The sequence below is a fragment of the Phocoena sinus genome, chromosome 11 (genome assembly GCF_008692025.1).
Source record: "Phocoena sinus isolate mPhoSin1 chromosome 11, mPhoSin1.pri, whole genome shotgun sequence".
In the NCBI taxonomy this organism is placed as follows: domain Eukaryota; kingdom Metazoa; phylum Chordata; class Mammalia; order Artiodactyla; family Phocoenidae; genus Phocoena; species Phocoena sinus.
Window position 1 is genome coordinate 95,276,215 of NC_045773.1, and position 22,661 is coordinate 95,298,875.

Here is a 22,661-nt window from a genome sequence, read left to right on the forward strand (position 1 = left end):
TGAACTGATCTTTGCCACAAACCCGCTCCCTCTCAGTCTTCCCATCTTAGCTGATAATAGACTCCATTTCTTCTTTCACTCCCTATATCTGATTGTTCAGAAAGTATTTTCGGCTCTATTGGCAAAAGATATTCACATTCTTACCACTTCTCACCACCTTCACGGCTACCACCAAAGTTGAGGTACCATCATTTCTTGCCTGAATTACTCAATAACGTCCAAACCAATCTCACTGCTTCTGCTTTTGCTCCCCTATAGTATTTTCTCAATCCAGCAACTGGAGTGATCCTTTAAAAGCGAGGCAAGTTCACATCTCTCCTGTGCTCAAAACCCTACAAAGACTTCATCAAATGTTCGTTGAGAGGAATGTTGGGATATGGAGACGAAAAACATAAAACAAAGTTCCTACCTTCATGGAGCTTATCAACTTCAACAGTCACCATCTATCTCAACCAAGAAATTATCTAGTTCAGAGTTTCTCCATCTCAGCAGTATTAACATTTTGGACTGGATAATTCTTTGTTTTGGAGGACTGTCTTGTGCATTGTAGGACATTTAGTAGCACCCCTGGGCTCTACTCACTAGATGCCAGAAGCAGCCCCAAGTTGTGATGACCAAAAATGTCTTCAGATCTAGAGAATGAAAACACAAGCTACATATATAGTGCGAGAAAATATTCACAAAAGACATATCTGATAAAACTGTTATCCAAAATATGCAAAGAACTCTTAAAACTCAACAATAAGAAAACAAACTACCCAATTAAAAAATGGCAAAAGTCCTGGGCAGACACCTCACCAGAGAAGATACACAGATGGCAAATAACGCATATGAAAAGATGCTCAGCACCATAATGCATTAGGAAATTACAAATTAAAACGACAATGAGATACCACTACAACCTATTAAAATGGCCAAAATCCAAAACGCTGACAATGCCAAATGCTGATGAGAGTATGGAGCAACCGAAACTCTCATTCATTGCTGGTGGGAGTGTAACATGATACAGTCACTTTGGAAGACAGTTTGATGCTTAAAAAAAAAAACCTAACTATACTTTTACCATACGATCCAGCCATCATGTTCCTTGGTATATATTTACCTAAATGGGTTGAAAACTTCCATCCACATAAAAACCTGCAAATGGATGTTTATAGCAGCTTTATTCATAATTGCCAATACTTGGAAGTAACCAAGATGGCCTTTGTTAGGTGAATCGATAAACTCTGGTTTATCCAGACAATGGAATATTATTCAATGCTAAAAAATAATTAGCCATCAGGCCATTAAAAGACATGGAGGAAACTTAAATGAATATTACCAAGTGAAAGAAGCCAATCTGAAAAGGCTATATACTGTATGATTCCAACTATATGACATTCTGGAAAAGGTAAAACTATGGAGACAGTAAGAAGTTCGGTGGTTTCCAGAGATTATGTAGGAGGAGGGATAAATTTGTGGGGCACAAAGGATTTTTAAGGCAGTGAAACTGTTCTGCACGATACTGTGGATCATATGTACAGTGGATACATATTATACCTTTGTCCAAACTCACAGAACGTACCACACCAAGAGTGGACCTTAATGTAAACTATGGACTTTGAGTGGTAATGATGTGTCAATGTAAGTTCATTGATTGTAACAAATGTACCCCTCTGGTGGGGGATCCTGATCCCACGAGAGGCTGTGCACATGTGGAGGTGTGGGGTATGTGGGAAGTCTCTGAGCTTTCCACTCAATTTTGCTGTGAACCTAAAACTGCTCTAAAAAACAAAGTCCATTAAAAAAATATAGTATGTTTAAAAAAAATGTTTCCAGACATTGCCAAGCAAATTTGCCTAGGGTGGAGAATCACTGATTTAGGTATAGACAAGTGAATAAATAGTGAATACAGATAGTGATCAGCTGATGAAGGAGATAAGCATGTGATACATAGGTGGTCAAAGAAGGTTTCTCTGAGGAGAGAAAAGATAGCTGAGACCTGAATTCTAGAATGAGCTCACCACAGAGAGGGCAGGAGAGCAGGCATTCCGGGCGAAGGAAGAACACTTGCAAGGGTTGTGAGGCAGGAGAGAGCTTGGTATGACTGAGGTACTGAAAGAAGAACAGAGTGACTGTAGAACAGTGACGAATAGGGCAGCAGGAGACCAGGCCAGAGAGGTGGGCCTGAATCATATCCGGTTGAGCCTTTCCATCATGGTAGAGAACTGGGAATTTAAGCTGATGGTGGTAGTAAGCCTGAGACAGTTTTAAGTAGAGGAATGACATTATCTTATTTTAAAAATGAGGGGTTTAAGTTGAACCCTTGGGGTGAAGGTCAATTTTGTGTCTCTGTGGCTAGGCTATGGTGCCCAGTTGTCTGGTCAATCACTAGTCTGGATGTTGCTCTGTGAAGGTGTTTTGTAGATGTGATTAACATGCACGATGAGTTGACTCTAAGTAGATTACCCTCCATACAGTGGGTGAGCCTCATCCAATCCTTTGAAGGCCTTAAGAGGAAAAAGTGAGGTTTCCTAGAGTGGAAGAAATTCTGCTTTAAGACTCAAACATAGAAATTCTGCCTGAGTTTCCAGACTGCTGGCCTGCCTGTAGACTGTGGACTTGCCAGTCCCCACACCTGCTAAAATTAAACCACTTTACACATCCATCTATATATCTCTACACCTCTATCTCTACTATCCTCCACCTCTATCATCTCTACCTCTATCCCTATCCCTATCCCTGTCTCTGTCTTTCCTGTGGTATTTTCCATATCAAGGCAGGTCTAAGGGAAACCAACTTCCAGCCTCAAAGCTGGTCCATGAAAGAGACTGGCAAACCTGCAGCATCACAGACTCATCTAACATCTAGTTATTTCAGCGGGTGGCTAGGCACAGCTGTTCCTTACACTGGGTCTGCATTTACTTTAGGCGTGTGATCATTTATTTACCCATTCAGTCATTCAACGTATTTCTTCGGTATCTGGTATTTTGGGGGTTTTAGTTTAGGTCCTCGAGGGTCAGAGTAAACAGGAGAGAGACAGTCTCTATTTTCATAAATCTTCATCCTAGTAAGGGTGATAGGTAGGAAAGAAGTAAACTGAAAAGAAACAGAATGATTGCAAGTTGTGCTAAGTGCTGTAAGGGAAGCAAAAGAGAGGCTGGGATAGGGGTGTGCATAAAGAGCAGTCAGGGAGGGCATCTTCAATACATAAGTTGAAATCTAGAAAACAGGAAGGGATCGTCCACGTGAAGGGTTGAGGAAGCATTCCAGGCAGAGGGAGCAGGATTAGAAAGCATCCAAGGGAGGAAGCAGCTTGCCACAGTGAAGGGTCTTGTGGAAATAAACAAAGACCAACCAAAAGACAACAAGCGAAGGCCATTTATTCAGAGCTGGCTATAGCGAGGCAGTCAGCCATTGTCACGTATTTTGGCAGAGATTCAAAGGCTATCAGTTATTAACAAGTCTTGGTTGTTTTGGTCTGCCTGTTGAGGGATTATTGTTTGGTTTCCTGGATCAGTTGTTCTGATCCAGAGAGTGGTCTGACTCCCTACCAGTCTGATTTACAGATAGCAGGCTGGCTTCCTGGGCTGGTTACTGCAGGCTGTGGGTCAGAGTTCTATTTTTATACACGGTCTGGCTGTTATCCATTTGTATATTCCGTCTCCCAGTCTGAAAGCACATGAGTGTACTGGGGCATCCAGAGTGTGGGAAAGGGGCTGCTGATGAGACTGGGGAGGTGGCAAGGCCCAGATCACACACAGCCTTGTAAACCATGAGTAGGGGGCTGGATTTCCTTCTAATGTAATGGAGAACCATTGAAGGGTTTTGAATAGAGGAGTGAGGTGACTGGATGTATGTTTTAAATGGAACACTTTTGCTTCTGTGTGCTTCATAGATTGGAGAGGGGGACGTACAGAGAACAGGAGACTGTTGTAAGAATTCAGGCCTAACACGACGGTGATGGTGCCTCTGTAGCATAAGTTATTTGTGGCCAGGAATCCTTTCTGAGCTGCAGTTATCATCTGGATATAATTTAGCTACCTGACTCTCTCCTATGGAGAGTGATGGACAGAGCTAAACAAGGGTTGGGAGTCAGGTTAACTTGATGGTTATACTTTCTACTATAAATTAATGAGTTGGCTTTGTAATGTACACATAAACCTGACATGGTTTACTCAGTATGAGTCAGTTGTTAATTACCATGAGTGCACTGATAAAATTATTTCTAGACCCAGTAAGTGAGGAGCAGACATGGCGGCTACACTGAGTTCCTAACACACTCTCTGGGCGGCCATTTGACTTCCCTAGAGGAGGCTGTATCTATTCCTGTATCATTTCTATCTTTAAATCACACAAATAATAATTATTTCTATCAATCTTCATCTTGTTTGGTATTTCCATCCCTTCAAAATATGTCTGGACATGATTATTCTAGCTTGTTTACCTATTCATTTATTGAACACCCACTGCGTGCCAGGTACTAGGTGAGGCACTGGGAATATAGAAGTGAATGAGGTAGACATAGTTCCTGCCCTCTTTGAATCTATATGGTGGGGAATATGTACATTAAATAGGCATGTATTTGAATGAACACATAATTACACATTTTTGTAAGCACTGTGAAGAAAAAGATCAGAGGCTAAAATGGTGGAGGGGGGGGTTATTTCAGATTGTGCCGTCAGGGAAACATCTGTTGGTAAATATCGTTTAAGTTGCGGCCTGAATGGTGAGAAGTAATCAATCAGGCAACAGTTTGGGGAAGGAGAGCATGAGGGCCCTGAGGAGGGATGCAGGGAGAGAAAGGAAGCAAGACCGGCTTAGTGAACAAGGAGAGAGACTTACAATGAAGATGGACGGGTGGGGGAGGGGAGCATGGCAAGTATCTGCTGTCTTGAAGGTCACAGCAGGGCAGCCCTGGTAGGTAAGGAGTCCTAAACAGAAAGGGACAGGACTCTTTAAGTTTTTAAAGGATCACCCTAGTTGCTATGTGGATGGGTTGGTAGGACAGGAGTACAGCTGGGGAACGGTTAAGAGGTCATTGCAGCCGTCCTGGATAGTGGTGACACCAGGGTGATGGCACTGAAGGTAGAACACAGAGGAGAGATTTGAAAGCTATTTTGGATGTTGAATTGATGGGATTATGTTTCTTGTGGTAATGAATTGGATGTGGCAGTGAGAGAGGGGAAATATCAAAAATGACCTCTAGTTTCTGGTTTGAATGACTGGTTGATGGCTGGAAAATTATGTTTCTATATTTCCTCCATAGGTTTACTTACATTATCAGAACTCAAACAATTGTTCTAAAATGGTGTAACTCATAGCCTCATCATTCATTCACGGCTTCTCAAGTATCTCCTCTAACTTTGTTTTGGTTGTATAGTCTTACTCTTTCATATCACCCAATAGTTTTTTTACACCTGGCTTTGTAGACCTTATATCTTTTTTTTTTCTTCTTTATTCATCCTAACATTTATTTCCATTAAGTATAAGAAATACATTCAAATGAGTAAGTTTGTTTTGCTGTTACCATTCTAATTTAGTGAACTCTAAGAGTGAGACTGTACTGGTCCCCAGAGTATACTGTGTGAACAGCGAGGCTATTAACTCTAGTTGGGGAGATTCCCGACCTTCTTCCTGATCTCATCCTCTGAAATAAAGATGCAAAAATATTCCGTCCAACAACTTATTTGACCTATATAGCTCAATGAGTTGTGTTTAGGAGGAAATCATTCACATTCCCAACCTTTACTATGAAAATCTATGCTTAGGTTAATCTCAGGAATACATATTTTGGGTTGAATATTCTACTTCTGGCCCATTTTTTTTCTTTTAAGTGTGACCTTAAAAGTTGGACAAAATAACAATTTTACATTAAGCTGCTCTAAATCTTATGGAAGCTTGTTTTTTCACTTTTATTTTTAGCTACATATGTCATAAATGAATATATTCCCAATGTAGAAATTCAAACCAAGAATTATATGAAACAGCTACAGGTAAAATATGTAAATTCTCTTTCATCTATCTATCGATCTATCTATCCTCTATCATACTCTTATCGATTGCTATGCAACCTGATGCTGCACATAAAATGTCTTGAAGATCTTTCCATGTTTATACATCAACACTACCTCATTCTTTTTTAATAATTGGAAAGCATTTCAATGTCTGCATGTTCTATTATTTTTTAACCATTCCCCTTTTAAAGGATGTTACGACAATTTCCAAGGTTTTGCTGTTACAAATAATTCAAATGTTCTTTTGTATACATGTTTCTTGTGTACACATTTATTTTTGATAGGTTCATAGAAATTAAATTGTTGAGTCAAAAGATATGGGCATTTCATTACACCAACGGTCTATGTGAGTTCTTGACTTCACATCTATCTAACCATTAACACTGTGTATTAATAGTCTTCAAAAATATTTGCCAATTTCGTGAAGATAAACCATTATTGTTTAAATTTTTATTAATTTCTTTATTTAAGGGGTTGAGCATATATTTTTGCCATTATCCTTTTTTTGTAAATTGCCAGTCATATTCTTTTCCCACTTTTCTATTCAGTTGTCTTTTTGTTTATTTATTGGAACTTCATATATTTTAAATTCTAATTCATCATTTTTATACACGTAAATGTTTTCTAGCCTGTCCCAGTTCTTTAGTGTGTTTATGGTATCTTTTATCATGCAAAATTTTTAAGTTTTATGAAATTAAATCTTTCAAATTTTCCCTTTATTGCATATAGATTTTCTATCCTGTGTAGAAAGGTCTTCTCTCATATTTTATATTAATATTTTTATAGATTAAAAAAGTTAACTATTAACTCTGGAAATCTATTTTTGTACGTGAAGTTGCTTAGAGAACTAATTCCTATTTCTAAAACGTGTAGGCATTTAAATATTTGTTGAATGAATAAATAATCCTAATTTTTTCCCAAATGGATTCTAATAACCCAGTGGAAATTACTGACAAAATAACCTTTTCTTCACCAGATTGAAATATCATCAGTATCATCCATTCTCATGGATGGATGAGTCTGTTTCTGGTCTTTTGTCATGTCCATTGATCTCTTCTTGTCACACCACTTCTTATCACACCACTTTAATTACTTCTGATTTAAAGTTTGTTTTTATATTTGTTAGCGCACGTTATTAAAATTTCCTTAGATATTCTTGCATATTTTATCTTCTGGATGAACTTTAGAATTAGCTTATGAATCCCCATAAAATTCTGTTGGGATTTTTTAAATTTGAAATACATAGGATTTGTAGATTAATTTGAAATATGTTTATTCTTTATTACTCTTGTCATAATACTGTCATTATAATTAGAGATGTTTGGTCCTAATTTCTGGAAAAATAAGAATTCTTGTCTTAATATTGGTGATTAAGAATTACTTAAAATAAGTGGAAATATATACATGTGTGTGCGTGTGTGTGTACTCTGCATCTTTAAATGTCTCTTAGTATGGTGTTTGGCACTGAGAGGTCATTCAATAAATAATGAATGTCATTATCATTTAAAATCTGTAAATTTCTACAACTATGTCATTTTTCTAGCTTTTAAAATTAGAATGATTTCAGACCTACAAAAAATTTGCAGAGTTTCTATATATCAATACCTTTGCCCAGCTTCTATAAGCATTTTACAAAACCATAGTACAATTATTGAAAGGAGGAAATAACATCGATACAGTACAATGAACTACTTCACAAGCCTTATTCAAATCTCACCAGTTTTTCCACTCATGTCAAGTTTGGGGTCCAGGATTCAATCCTGAAATCAACATGTCATTTAATTGTCATGTCTCCTTAATCTTCTTCAATCTGTAACAATTTCCCAATCTTTGTTTTTCATGACCTTGACATTTTTGAAAGGTACTGGTCATTTTTTTGAATACCTCTTAATTCATATTCATCTGATATTTTCTCAGGATTAGATTGGGGTTATTTATATATCTTTGGAGAGAATGGAGAAGTGATTTATGCCCTTCTCAATGAATCATATCAGGGAGTACATGTTGTGGATATGTCTTATTACTGAGGACGTTAACTTTGACCACTTGATTAAGGTGGTATTTGCTGCTTTCTCCACTGCAAAATTAAGATTTTTCTCTTTTTAATTAATAATTATCTTGTTGGGAGATACTTTAAGGCTATGTAAATATTCATCTCAATTTCTCATCATAATTTTGCCCACTCATTTTAGTATTCTTCCATGGCTCTTGTGTTTGCCTAAGTTGGTTGTATTCTATCTACCTCATTTCTTTCATATTAATTAATTAGAATTCTACTGTAAAGAAGAGTAGTCTCTTCTCCACTATTGATTGATTGGTTGATATAAGTATGGACTTGTGGATATTTATTTTAGTCTATGGGTTATAATTTGATACTATTATTATATATTTTGTCACTCAAATTATTCCAGCTTCAGCCACTGGGAGCTCCTCCAAATTGGCTCCTGTGTTCTTCTGACACGGCCCCATCATTTTTTAAGCACATCTTTACTTTTTGGCACCACAAGATGCTCTGAGCATGTCTTATACGTTCACTGCCACAGGCCTGGAATCAATATTTTCTGCAAGGAGCCTTGGTTCCTTTTATTAGAAGATAGTATTTAGAACCAATATCTGAGCTCTAGGTATGCTAATTGTTACGGGGTTGTCATTGCTTCTAGGCCCTCTCAGCAGACAGAGCTGGGAAATATGTCTGTATACTAATCTATGCATGTGCACATATCTATATTTCTTTGTCTATCCATCAGTATATATATTAAAAACCATGAATTCATACTAACACCTTCAGTTCAATCCAACACCACAGAGCCTATTCTTTTCTTTCCTTTACTTATTTGTAACTTTTCTTTTTCTCCAAAAGTGAAAAACGTCACTCTCATTATCCACAATATATTTATGTATTTGTTCAATTCTAGCATAAACATAAGTAGTACTACAGACTTTCTCGGTTAGAAAAACTCTTGGATATTATTTCGTATAATTCCCTCATTTTACAAATAAGAAGATCCAGGCCCCTGGTGATCAAGCTGCCAAAGGAAAGAAGCAAATTACTAGAAGAGAAGAGTTATAAATGTTAGGATTTAAAATTTTAGTATTGTGTATATATCACTGGAGGGTTTAGAAAGGACAGGAAATGTAATGTCAGGTAACTGCTAAGAAGAAGCATTAACTCACTTTTTTTCCCCACTACTGATATACAAGTAAAACCATCCTGGCTAAAAAAGTGAGACATTTGGTCAGCATGGCTTGTGTATATATTATGGCCAAAGACCAGGAAAATAAGACACAATACTCATGTGGTGTTAAGACAGCCTCTGGAAAATGGAAGAACCAACTGTTCTATTACCAGGTCTAATTTCTACAATTATGGATACAGCCAAGTCCTCAGAGGTTATTGACGTTTATAGATCTTATTACATGAAGTAGATGTAAAGGAACGATTTTACTTCTTTCTGTTATGAACGTCATCAATATTTTGTCTTTTGTGACTGTATTTCAGTCACAGGAACTGAAATTTCTAAAGTTGAGATGAACAGACTATTAAGCCTCCTGGAAAACCACTTGTTTGTAAGCCTGAAGATTGACAATTATATGCCACATGTTGAAAACCGATCATCAAACCCCTTCAGTGTTTTGTCTCCTCTCTGTAATGGAGATTTGAGATGTCTGTTACTGATCCCTCAGAGTCTTGGTTTTTGTTTGAGCAGCCCAGTGCTAGACTTGAGAAGAGGAGGAGTTTGCCCTCATCGTCAAGATGGCAATGGGAAAGATGTGCCACCTTGGGAACTGAAACATGGGCTTCTTTTTCTGTAAAACAATGTCACGTGTGATGGTCAGGGTCTAAGGTTCATTAGTAATACAATATATGTGTGTTGTACAGTAAACCTAAATTCCACATATGTTAATTCTGCAAATATTTCCAAGCAATCTACTTGGAACTGAACGCACACGTTGGCGACACTCTGTCGAGCTCTTGTGTCTACAGAAGGATCGAATTGCTAAGCATTGTATTTGTCAATTATTAAATCTTTATTCAGACTCTGAACACATTTCACCCTGCCTTGGCTAGAACAAGCCCTAGGAAATGGCAACTTGAGTCACTGCCTTGGGCTTTGATGAGCTAAGCAGAGCTGGTGGGTAGGATTCTTATTCTGTGGGAAGAACACAGGAACCCAAGTGAAGTTAAAAAACTTCATGCATCTACAGTAATCTCACAAATTATCTTCAAAGCAACTACTTCTTCCATTTCAGACCTCTGTAGTTGCCCTTCTAAATTTTTTTCTCCTTCCACTTGTTCTTGATATATATTTTATCGTCATTTATAATCAAATATTTAAATGGAGATCAGTGTGTAGAATGATTATAACCAAGACCACACTCTGGGGACATGAATTGGTCACATGCTTTTACCTTGATTCAAGATGTTTATAGATATTAAATTAAGAGACGTGGGAAGTATGCACTTGAGTGACTGAAGCAACTAGAAATTATTTCTGAATTGTCTGATTGAAAACGAGATCTATAAAATTGCCATCTCACAAAACACTGACGGGTTTACTTCTTAACTAATCATGAAACAACAAGTCTTACCATGGAAGGAACAGTAGCATCCTCAAAGATGATCTTCATACTGCAGAAGACATTACCATAAAACTTTTTTAGAAAATGTACTAATTTTTCATGTTTGAATTCTTACTGAACTCTTTTTCTTAGTTATCAAGGGCAAAAATAGGTCTCAGAAGATGTCTTTACTTTCAACCCAACCAAGTCAAAACATTTATAACAAAAGAAATAAACTTGCGACAAAAAACAGGTACTTTTATTTTGAGGAATCAACCAAGATGAGTTGTGGAGGGTGATGAAGAACTGATTCAAACACATATATTTTCACTTATGGTGAAAAAAGAATAGTCCCCAGAGTATGTCTAAAGGACCTTCTGAAATGAGTCCTATAAATCTTATGGTACCTAATTTTTGATCTTATTTTTGATCCACTTCACATTTGAAATGAGAAATTAAGTTAGAATAAAAACATCTGTAAAAACAGTTTACCTGTTGATGGAGTATAGATCCTTAAAAGAGCTGGAGCTGACAGGCCACAGTTAATTGAACATATTCAGCAGGAGACTATTTCAAGTCCTAAAAGGAAAAACATTTTGACCTAAGAATTAAAATCCTGGGGCTGAGAAATCAGCTGAACATTCTACATTATTTTTCTTCATATAATCTTGTTTAGAATGTTTCTTAGAAATTTTCTCTTCTATAGCCCTAAGTGAGTGAACCTTAAACAATTTATATGAAAAAGGACTTGCCAAGATTCTAACATTTAAAAATAAAACCTAATTCACTATCATAATTTTTCCATATTTTAAAATGGTGCTCCCTGTAAATATGAATATACATGCAGGGTTAAAATGATCTATGAGAAATCACTCCTGAATCTGGATGTATAGTCTCGGTGGTTCAAGTGATTTTTCCTGTGAGTGTTATATTTTTATATGTGTTTATTTTAATGATAGTCTAAAAAGTGACTATTCAATAACATCTGGATGACTTTTTTAATAACCAAACATCCTGTGTTAACCTAGTGTTTCTATTTATATTTAGGACCACATTAGAGCCAAGTAGTTCTGCTTTGATTGTTAAAAGCAACTGAAGACAGGCCACAGATGATGCATTCTGGGCAAGTGAAGTCCAAGTTGTACATAGGAAGGTTTCTTGAGAAGTGGGGCTAGAACAGAATCACCAACAATCTACAACGTAAAACTTGAAAGAATCTAGCACCTTCTGGTTCAAGATGGTGGACAGAGCTCAACTGAGAGCCTATTAAAATGGCAGTAACGGAGTTGGGATAAAACACCGTTCTCAAACCTTCAAAAACAGAATTAAGGGGCAACATTGAAGTTAAGATATTTCAACAAAATTTGGAAAATTGTATGAAGAGCGTTGACTGATGATGGAAGGCAGAAAAAGCTACAACCTAAAGTACATACAGATTAAGGTAAGAAGAAGGCAGGGAACAAGATATAAGGCTGAAAGTAGGGTGATCAACTGTCCAGTTTGCTTAGGACTGTCTTGATTTTAGGGCTGAAAGTCCCATGTCCCAGGAAACCCCTCAGTCCCAGGCAAACTGGGGCGGTTGGTCACTCTAGCCAAAAGCATAGGGTGTTATGTAAAGTTCACATATAGATTGAACTGCTTTCCCACTTCCTCCTTCCAGAATCATGCATTTAAAGAGAAAAAAGAAATACACTAAACTGGGTTGGTCTCTGAGTTTTAGATGTTTGGATAACTTTAATTGGTTTTATATCCTGTGGTATTTTATAATTTTTAAAAAAACTCTAAGATACAGATCTATGATATAAATTGTACTTTAGTTTTTATAATAAAATGTAAATGTTTAATTATGTACAATTTTATTATCTGTGAAATGTACATATTTATTATATAAATATAATAAAATGACTTATAAATAAGTACTTATAAAATATAAAGCCATCAAAACCTTCAAAATCAGGGAAAAAAGCAATCTTGTGTCATAGCAGTTAGTCATACAATCACATTAAAGCAGTGATTTAGCATAACAGCACATGCAACTTAGCAAAATTTTAATTTTATTGATGCATTTTTCATTTTTATTTAATTACTACATTTTTCTAATTTTATAGATGGATTCAAGATATAAACCCTAGGGACTTACATTTATTTTATGTACATGCTTATACTTACAAATACTATAAATATTTAAATAATGTTAGAAAAAATTTAAGTATATACTGAACTGTGTGAGTTTTTTTTAAAGGAGCTTGTGCATTACCTAAGCTTCAGAAAATGAGGCATATTTTTAGGTTTGGGATGTCAATGAATTAGGGTAAGCGGGCAGCTGCCAATAAAATGATCTGTGCTGCTGGGAGCCTACAACACTTAGTGTTATTCTGACTGCTAGGTACAGTTTAAATAGTCATGCATTAGTTTTCTTGCAAACTTGAAGCTATTTTAAGAAAATTAAGAGTAATGTAGTTACAGAAACAAAATTATGGTAAGGTATTATACAGCCTGCTATGGACTGAATTGTCTTCCCCTAAAATTCTTATGTTGAAGATCTAACTCCCAGTGTAACTGGATTTGGAGAGAGGGCTTTAGGGAGGTGGTTAACATTAAATGAGGGCATAAGGTGGGGTCCTAATTTGATGGGAGTGGTGGCCTTATACGGAGAGGAAGATCTCTCTCTCTCTCTCCTCTGTCTCTCAGCCATGTGAGGACTCACCGAGCAGGTGACCATCTGCAAGCCAGGAAGGGAGTTCTCACCAGAAACCAAATTGGCTGGAACCTTGATCTTGGCCTTCTAACCTCTAGAGCTGTGAGAAATAAATTCTTGTTGTTTGAGCTGCCTATTCTACGGAACTTTGTTATTGTAGGGTGAGCAGAGTAACACACCTTCTTCAACAATATTTTCAATAAGCGTCTAGGACTAGATTTAAAATACTTCAGACCCAGCTTCTACACGTCCATATGCAATTCACAGATGACAGCATGGGGACCAAACTGTGATGCGGGCAGAGTTGGCTTTTGGAGCCATGAAGATCCAAGTTCTTTGACCTTTTGTTTCCATTGTATCTCATTCCCACGTCCCATGAAAACAAGTGGGGCTCTGCTACTGACAATTTCCACTTAAGTACAAGTAGCTTTCTAACACTGGGTTTCCTTTAAGTCTCTTAACTCCAAATTTATAATGAAGGACCTGTCCAATATATGATATTAGGATAACAAAATGGTGGGTGTAAAAAATTTTTTTTTCACAAGCAGGGTGTTTATACCATTTGTTATCCTGAAATACCACTCTTACTTACGGGAGGACTTCAGGTTAATCCATGGGTTGTTTTAGAGTGATGGGGATACTCGGGTGTCAGAAGAAATGGTGCTTATTTCCATATACAGCTCTCCCCTTGCTCCTCCTGGAAGAATAATCTCGGGTCTGGTCCAGCTGGATTTATTGAAAGCCTATTAATTGGAATGACTGGAGTGTGGAGGTGTTGCTCGATGCTTCGTCTATTTACTTTCTAGTACCAGCCTCAGGATTCAGAGACTGCTTTACTGTGTAGAAGTCTCCCTGCACTGCCAGATTTTTTCACCTTTTTTTCCCAAGCACAAGACCAACCACCTCCTTTTACACTTTTCTTCCCTTCTCCCCTAAGACTCAGATTCCATCAATTAAAACCCCATTTTAGTTAATGTCCCCTCTTATCTTTCCTTTCCTTTTATTACCGAATGGAGCTATTACAATTTTTCAAGGATCAGATCAGCCATTGCCTCAAGCCCACTCACATCTCGGACACTAGAAAATGGCCCCCTGAATGATACTAAACCACGATGTTCTTGGGAGAAAAGACTAAGCCTTACTGATTTCTCTAGACCCAGTACTATGGTACAGAGCTTGTGGGAAATATTTGTTGACAGACTATTTGAATGACTGATGATTGAATGAAGTACATGGGTGGGAAACAGACAGATGCTGCCTGAAGATCCTCAGGAGTGAGGTAGAAGTTGGAGAGATAAGAGAATGAGTTAAATATGAGGAAACACAACCTCTCTGGAACATAAGGTACTGTGGGTGAACAGAATGTTGAGAGCTATAGAATCATATCAGACCCCAGGTTTTTTCAGGAAGTGTGGATATGTATGGATGTGTGCACACACCTACCTATGGATTATACTGTACATGATATGAGAGAAATGAGTATACAAAAGCAACCCTAACAAAATGAGAAGAGATAGACTACAAAATGCAGTTTAGGTGAGTTGAGTTTAGATGATTGATTGTAACCACTTAAGCATCTATTAATCTTGAAGCATAATATCATTTATATAAGTTAGCAATTTTATTGTAATTGATAGAACACTAAGTTAAATTCAGGAATATGTGACTTTTATTATGTAGGTAGCATGGTTTTGTGCCATGAACTTAAAAATTTATATGGATAAAACTGATGATAAATTTCACATACGACAGTGCCTGACACCTGGTAAGTCTAATTATTTATTGTTAAGTGAAGTTGTAGGTAATCGTGCAGAAATCTTCAACTGTGGAATTTTAGTATCAATGAACTAATTATATGCTCCCTTATATCCCTAACAAAATCACTTTGAAAACATTTACATTAGAATAGGTACATTTTCCAACAAGATTTTTATTTTTGTGTTCTTCTTGTCTATAACAAATCCATATACATATTTGTAATATATACGTTTTTAAAGGACAAAGCCTGATGGTCAGCCTAAAGCATAAGTTTGATTATCATCAACAGTGGCCCCAAAAGGGTAGAGATTTTAAAAATATTCAACAGAATATTTTTGCAGTGTGTGTAATATTTGTTGGTCTTTTCAATTTCAATCAGAGAACAAATATCAAAAGCCTACTAAATGAAAGGTGCATATAAGATCATTCCTGTGCTTATCTGGGTAAAGAGACTTAAATCCATAAAAAACTAATAATAAATAATTGCTAAAGGTGAAGGGCTGGAGGTTCAGATTGGAGAGTTGGACCTAGGTCACATCTTAATCAAAACAGTGGAAGGTCCACACTAAGCTAGGAGAATAGTTGGATTCCAGCCAGCATGAATGGGTTGACAGACACCCAGAGTAGGAAGTATACTTTAAAGGCATAGCACTGAATCACAGAATTTAACATCCTCACCACCTTCCTCCTTTCTCCTAGCAGACGACCTTCCTTGTACTATATGCCACAAAGAACAGCGATTACATGGGAGCACCTTCAGGGTCTTGTCTATTAGGGTCATTTTGTGTTCCAAGCAGGATGAAAAAGACCCACACCTAGATATGTAATGATAACATTTAAAATTTTTCATAGATAAAGAAAACAAATGCCATCAGTATGAAAGCAGAAGAAAAAATTCCAGGTAACATACTGCATTAATCAGTGTTCTCCAGAGAAAAAGAACAAATAAGATGTATATATATAAACAGACTTATTCTAAGGATGTAGCTCACATGATTAGGGTGGTGACCAGTCTCTAGGACAGCTGATGTTTCACTTTTAAGGCAGTCAGGCAGAAGAATTCTCTCTTACTCAGGGGAAAGTCAGCCTTTTTGTTTTATTCAAGCCTTCAATCCATCGGATGGGGCCCATACACATGAGAGTATCTAGTCTACTGATTTAAATGTTAATCTCATCCAAAAATATCGTCACAGAAACACCCAGAATAATGTTTGACCAAACATCTGGGTGCTCCACTGACCAGTCAAGTTGACATATAAAACTAACCATCATATATCCAAAGGCCAACCTCATAATTTTTCTCCGCTATGCTGTGTATCAGAAGACAATAGCTATCGACTAGTGAGGGAAGAAGGTTGTGGTCCAAGAATTCTATATCCTAACAAGATGTCATTCACACGTGATGGCAACAGAAAGGATATTTTAGTTATGCAAAGGCTTAGAAAGTCCCCCGTAAGTGTCCTGATAAACCTGCTTAAAGATGTATTCTAACCAATGAAGACGCAAAGAAAATCCAAAAGCTCAGCAATATGAAAACAGAGTGAAAAAAGGACTATATGAAAAAATATTACAGATAAATGGTTAATGTTCTTAAAGGTACAGAAAAAGACTTTGAACATCCAAAAAGGCTGACTTTCCCCTAAGAATGGCACCAAATCTTCAAAATAAGAAAAAAAAATTGTCCATAAGGACCTAAAATGATATTTAATGTTATAAATAATCAAAGAAAGGCAAATTAAAATAAAAAGCCATTTTTATATGTCAAATAAGGACAATTTAAATGTTGTTAACCCTCAAAGATTGTGAAGCAAGACCTCTCATTCACTAATTATGGGAACATCTTCTTTTTGGAAAGAAATTTTGCCAAGTGAATTAAAAATCATTAAAAATGTTCCAATCTTTTTACTCAACATTTCCATTTTTAGCAATTGATCTTAAAAAATTAATTCAAGGTATGCACAGAGATGTATGCACAAGGATACTCATGTGAGGATGAAAGATTAGAACCAACCTAACTTCCAATACAAGAATGATGATTTATAAGGGCCCATTTGTATAAGGGAATGTTATGCAGCTCTTGAAAGCCAAGCCTAATTAATGAACTCATACACCACTTGCTCTACAGTATTGTATGCAAAAGACAAAGTATAAGTTAGTCCAAATAAGTAAGATCTCAATTTTGTTAAATATACTTAGAGGGAGAGAGAGTTACATATATACAATGGAATATTACTCAGCCATAAAAAGAACAAAATAATGCCATTTGCAGCAACATAGATGGACCTAGGGATTATCATACTAAGTGACGTTAAGCCACACAGAGAAAGACAAATATCATATGATGTCACTTATATGTGAAATCTAAAAAAAAGGTACAAATGAACTTACTTACAAAACAGAAGTAGAGTCACAGATGTAGAAAATAAACTTATGGTTACCAGGGGGCAAGAGGGGGAGGGATAAACTGGGAGATTGGGATTGACATATACACACTACTACATATAAAATAGAAAACTAATAAGAACCTACTGTATAGCACAGAGAACTCTACTCAATACTCAGTAATAACCTATATGGGAAAAGAATCTAAAAAAGAGTGGGTATATGTATATGTATAACTGATTCACTTTTCTGTACACCTGAAACTAACAAAACATTGTAAATCAACTATACTCAAAAAAAAAAAAAGAAGAAAGAAAAGAAACTGGAAGGCTATATACCAAGATGTTACCAATCCTTAATGATAAGAAATAGAATTAAAATTATGTGGGCTTCCCTGGTGGCGCAGTGGTTGAGAGTCTGCCTGCTAATGCAGGGGACACGGGTTCAAGCCCTGGTCTGGGAGGATTCCACATGCCGCGGAGCAACTAGGCCCGTGAGCCACAACTACTGAGCCTAAGCGTCCGGAGCCTGTGCTCTGCAACAAGAGAGGCCGCGATAGTGAGAGGCCCACGCACCGCGATGAAGAGTGGTCCCTGCTTGCCACAACTAGAGAAAGCCCTCGCACAGAAACGAAGCAAAATAAAATAAATTAATTAATAAACTTCTAGCCCCAACATCTTCTTTAAAAAAAAATACAAAATAAAATAACTTTTCTTCTTTGCATTTTTCTATATTTCCCAACATTTCTTCAGTGAACTTTTATTAAAAAACCAAACAAGGGCTTCCCTGGTGGCGCAGTGGTTGAGAGTCTGCCTGCCGATGCAGGGGACATGGGTTCGTGCCCCGGTCCAGGAAGATCCCACATGCCTCGGAGCGGCTGGGCCCGTGAGCCATGGCCGCTGAGCCTGTGCGTCCAGAGCCTGTGCTCCGCAGCAGGAGAGGCCACAACAGTGAGAGGTCCGTGTACCGAAAAAAAAAAAAAATCAAACAAAAGTTATTTACCAAAGATCATTTATAAAAAGTTTATTGATTTTATTTTATTAAAAAATACAGCAAAGATTATTTATAAAAGCAAATAATTTGTCCCACTGATAAACCTATAAAGGAGCAGAGATTATTTTACACTGTTACTGAACAAGGGATGAGAGTGTAAATTAGCAAAAATTTTGTGGAAATTAATCTAGAAATGTATAAAAAATAGCTTCAAAGGAGTTTATTCTTTTTGATCTAGCAATTCAATGTACTGGACTCTATCTTAAAAGCATAAAAAAAAATGCACTGAAAGATTGAAATACTTAGATGGTAATTGCAAAGCATTTGAAACAACCGAACTGTTAACAGTAAAGGAATGGTGAAATAAAAAATAGTGGATTAATTTCTTGTAATACTGGTCACTTATTAGAAATCAAGTTGTCAAAAATTATTCAGTGACCCTGGAAGATAATCACAGTATAATAGGAAGTAAAAAATACAGGCTACAAAATTGAAATAGGATAAAAAATTTTAAATATGTAAATAATACAAGAAAATACTCTAGAATATATTTAAGTAGTCCTTTCTGGATAGTGAAATTATAGATAATTTTAAAAAATCTTCCAATACTTTCTACTTTTTTTTTTTCAGTATGCGGGCCTCTCACTGTTGTGGTCTCTCCCGTTGCGGAGCACAGGCTCCAGACGCGCAGGCTCAGCGGCCATGGCTCACGGGCCCAGCCGCTCCGCGGCACGTGGGATCCTCCCGGACCAGGGCACGAACCCGTGTCCCCTGCATCGGCAGGCGGACTCTCAACCACTGCGCCACCAGGGAAGCCCAACTTTTAAAAGCATATATGTAAAGACCAAATATTTAACAATGTTCAATGGCTTAAAAAGTCTCCCCAAATTCCTTACCATGTCACATCGGCTCTGAGTAAGCTCCAGACGAGTTCCCCACCACCATCCGATGGTATTTAGTACTATAACCACACTGCTAAATCTGCAGTTTTCTGAGCAAGTTGGGTTCTCCTGTTGCATGCCTTTGTGTTAAGTTGTTTTTGCCTCCGAGAATAACTTCCATTCTTTCAACCTTCTGGTTAATGGTTCAATAAACACATTAAATATCAGATTAAGTATCACCTTCGAGGGAAGCTTTCTAGATCCTTTCACATAGATAAAATGCCCTTAGTCTCGGCTCTAATATTGCACTTTCTTCTTTTTCAGCACTAATCACATTGTCTTAAGATTACTTTTTTGTCTGCTTCTTTCACTAATATGTAAAAAACTTGAAAAAGTAGGATGAGGGTCTTCTGTACATCCTATAGCAGCTTGTAGGTACTGCATGTACTCAGTTATAGGAACTCAATTAAATAGTTTTGAATTAATGGATTACTGATTACCCATACTTTAAATTCCTAAAAACATAATCCCCCATCAAACCTACCGCCAACAAAAACAATTCACAAGGATTCATTATTTGACTAGAGTTTCTTACAATATGCAGTGTACAGGTGTTGTCAGCTTCTTCTCATTTGCTTTTGGCCTCTGTCTCCTTGCTCTGTTTGGGGCCCCTCCAAGGTCAGTGCCAGGAGAGGATGAGGCATGAAGGTCGTACTTGCTTAGTACTTGGATCATCTCTGTGACTTCCAGCTCTCATAGACACCAAATGCTGACTCTTTCACTTAAGGGTTGTTCTTTGGGATTTACTGGAGACTCCCTCCTCCCTGCCAATCCCCACCTATCTCTGAAGATCACGCACCAGTTCTCAGCCTGGTGATGGCTTTTCTAACTGGCTACTTGCAGTCAGGCCCTTCCCTCAGCTCCTGCACCTGATGATTTGTTTCCAGCCTCTATCATGCTAAGATTATCTTGTCCCTGGCAAGACATGCTCTTAGGCAGAATCCTTCTAAAGATAACCCATGGCTTGACCTTCTGTAGGTTCCACATCTGTCTACAGGACACACACACGTAACTTTCTGTCTACAGGCAAACCCCTCCTGTGACAGTCCTCTTTGCTCTGGCAGCCCAGTGTTTCCCTCTTTAGCCATAGCCTCTTACCTAGAGAATGAGTCAAGTTAGTCTCGGTTATTCTCTGACGAGTCAGATGTTAGTCTCTGACTCTACCGCACTCCGGGGTAACTGTGCTCTTCATGTGGTTCTCTTTCAGGCAGCAGGGAAAAACAATTAGCAGATTTTAACATTCTGCTTTTGTCTATATCTCTGTAGTTCAGAACGATTGTGAAAGTAAAGCCCTTTGGTTATGGTAAAGAATATACAAGATTTCCTGGTGGTTAGTTAGTGGAAATGTATGGAAAGAATTAGATTCACTTTACCAAAGGCAAATTCAGAACAGAAACCCACAGACAACAATTTATTTTTGAAATAGAAGGGAAAATGATAACGCAGTAGAGATGGTACTTATCATATGTTACCTGGGCTTCTGTGCCTTTTCCATCCTCTCTTTCAAATTGCGCTGGGGCCATGTGACTAGTTCTGGCAAATGAACTGAAGGCAGTTAAGAGTGGTGGAAACTGTCCACGCTCTTTCTTCCCCTCATGTGGCTCCACGTTGAGAAAGCAGCATCACGAGTTGGTGAAATGCCCATTATTCTTCATCTGAATGGATCTGTGGAACAGAGTTCCCTTCCAGTAAACACTGGATATATAACATGAACAAGAAATAAATCTTTGTTGTGCTAAGCTATTGAAATATGGGGGTTATATGTAACCGTGCATATCTTATCCTATCTTGACTAATTAGAGTAGAACTAGTGAATTTGTCTTCATTCTAATAGTAATTAGCTAGAATTTGACCTGTTTTCCTTCCTTCTGTTTACATCGGCTTCCTCCCATTTTTTTCCCTCCCTTCCTTCCTCTTGAGATCGCATTGACTTATCTTTTTCTCCTTCATGGTTCTCTCTCAGAAGTCTCAACATCAAGACCCATCAAACTCTTAACGAACCATTCCTGATCATCCTGCCACACAGTGTTTACCATCTCTTTTTCATAATGCCTAGACGTTCCTAGATAATGCCTAGCTAATTCCTCATCAATTCGTTGCCTTGTTTATCTTGTGGACTACACCACACAGCTTTGATTATTTGCTCAGAAACGTATTGCTCAGAGACCTATTACTCATGAATGTAATCTGAACTCTCCTTAGGCTGACATTCAGGGTCTGTTATATCAGTTCTGATGACTCTTTGCAGTTATAACTGTTGTTATTTCCCTACAAGTCCCTGCTGCCTCAAATCAGGCTGATCCTCCCCCATAAGCTACATCATTTTATGCCCTTGCTCATATCAGATGCTCCCTGCCAGTCTATCCAAACTCTCATCCCTCAGAGGGCACCCCCTTACTAGGCCTTGGTGGTCCCTCTTTCTTCTGAACTCCTTGTATGTACATCTAAAGCGCTTACTTGATTACTTAACTGTGTGCTGCTTTTTCACATTTTAGGGTTCCAAAACCTGCCAAGGAAATTGTGGGTTTTGTCTTTAATAAATCCTTATAGATGTCTGCATTCAGACTCTAAGGAATAATCATTTCATCAATCTTGTACTTTAATAATAGTCCCAAGAAATAAAGTATGTAAATCAAATCTAATTTTCTCATCTTAAGCATCAATCAGCGATTTGGAAAAAGTAGAAGCCTGTAAAACAGTCCTGAATGGTAAATGTTCATTACAACGTTCTATTTATTATTTTAATTATGAGCATGGTTTTTCTTTTAATTGCTCTATTAGATACCTAAAATTTCAACCTTGTCAAAATAGTTCATGAATTGATCTCTCTGAGTAAAGGCAAGGCCTACGAACTTATTCAAAATTCACTTGTATCATTGTCAAGTTACTAAGAGAAAAGTGTTCTTAAAGTAACCAAACGCTATGGGTTGAACTGTGCACCCCAAAACGATTTGTTGAAACCCTAAACCCCAGTCCCTCAGAATGTGACTTTATTTGGAAAGAGAGTCGTTGAAGATATAATTCATTAAGAGATGTAAGGTGGGCTCTCACATTGGATTAAGGGCCCTTCAGGTGGGCCCTTAATCCAACATAACTGGCTTCCTTATAAGAGAGACATACAGAGAGAAGATGGCAACGTGAAGACAGAGGCAGATACTGGAGTGATGTCATCCAACAAGCCAAGGAATGCCAAGGATTGTCAGCAACAATCAGAATCTAGGAGACAGCCATGGAACAGATTGTCCTTTGGAACCCTCATAAGGAACCAACTCTGCCAACACCTTGGCTTAGGCTTCTAGCCTCCAGAACTGTGAGAGAGTAAATACCTGTTAT

At 37.5% G+C, this 22,661-nt stretch overlaps 1 long non-coding RNA gene across 1 annotated transcript; it reads right to left on the reverse strand.

The window, feature by feature from the left end:
• Positions 1-10,586: 10,586 nt before the first annotated feature.
• On the reverse strand, positions 10,587-19,436 carry LOC116762941. The gene is made up of 3 exons (XR_004352369.1): positions 19,284-19,436; positions 11,049-11,135; positions 10,587-10,626 (listed from the first exon to the last, which is right to left on the reverse strand). It is a non-coding gene; the product is annotated as an uncharacterized LOC116762941 (long non-coding RNA).
• Between the last annotated feature and the right edge of the window lie 3,225 nt (positions 19,437-22,661).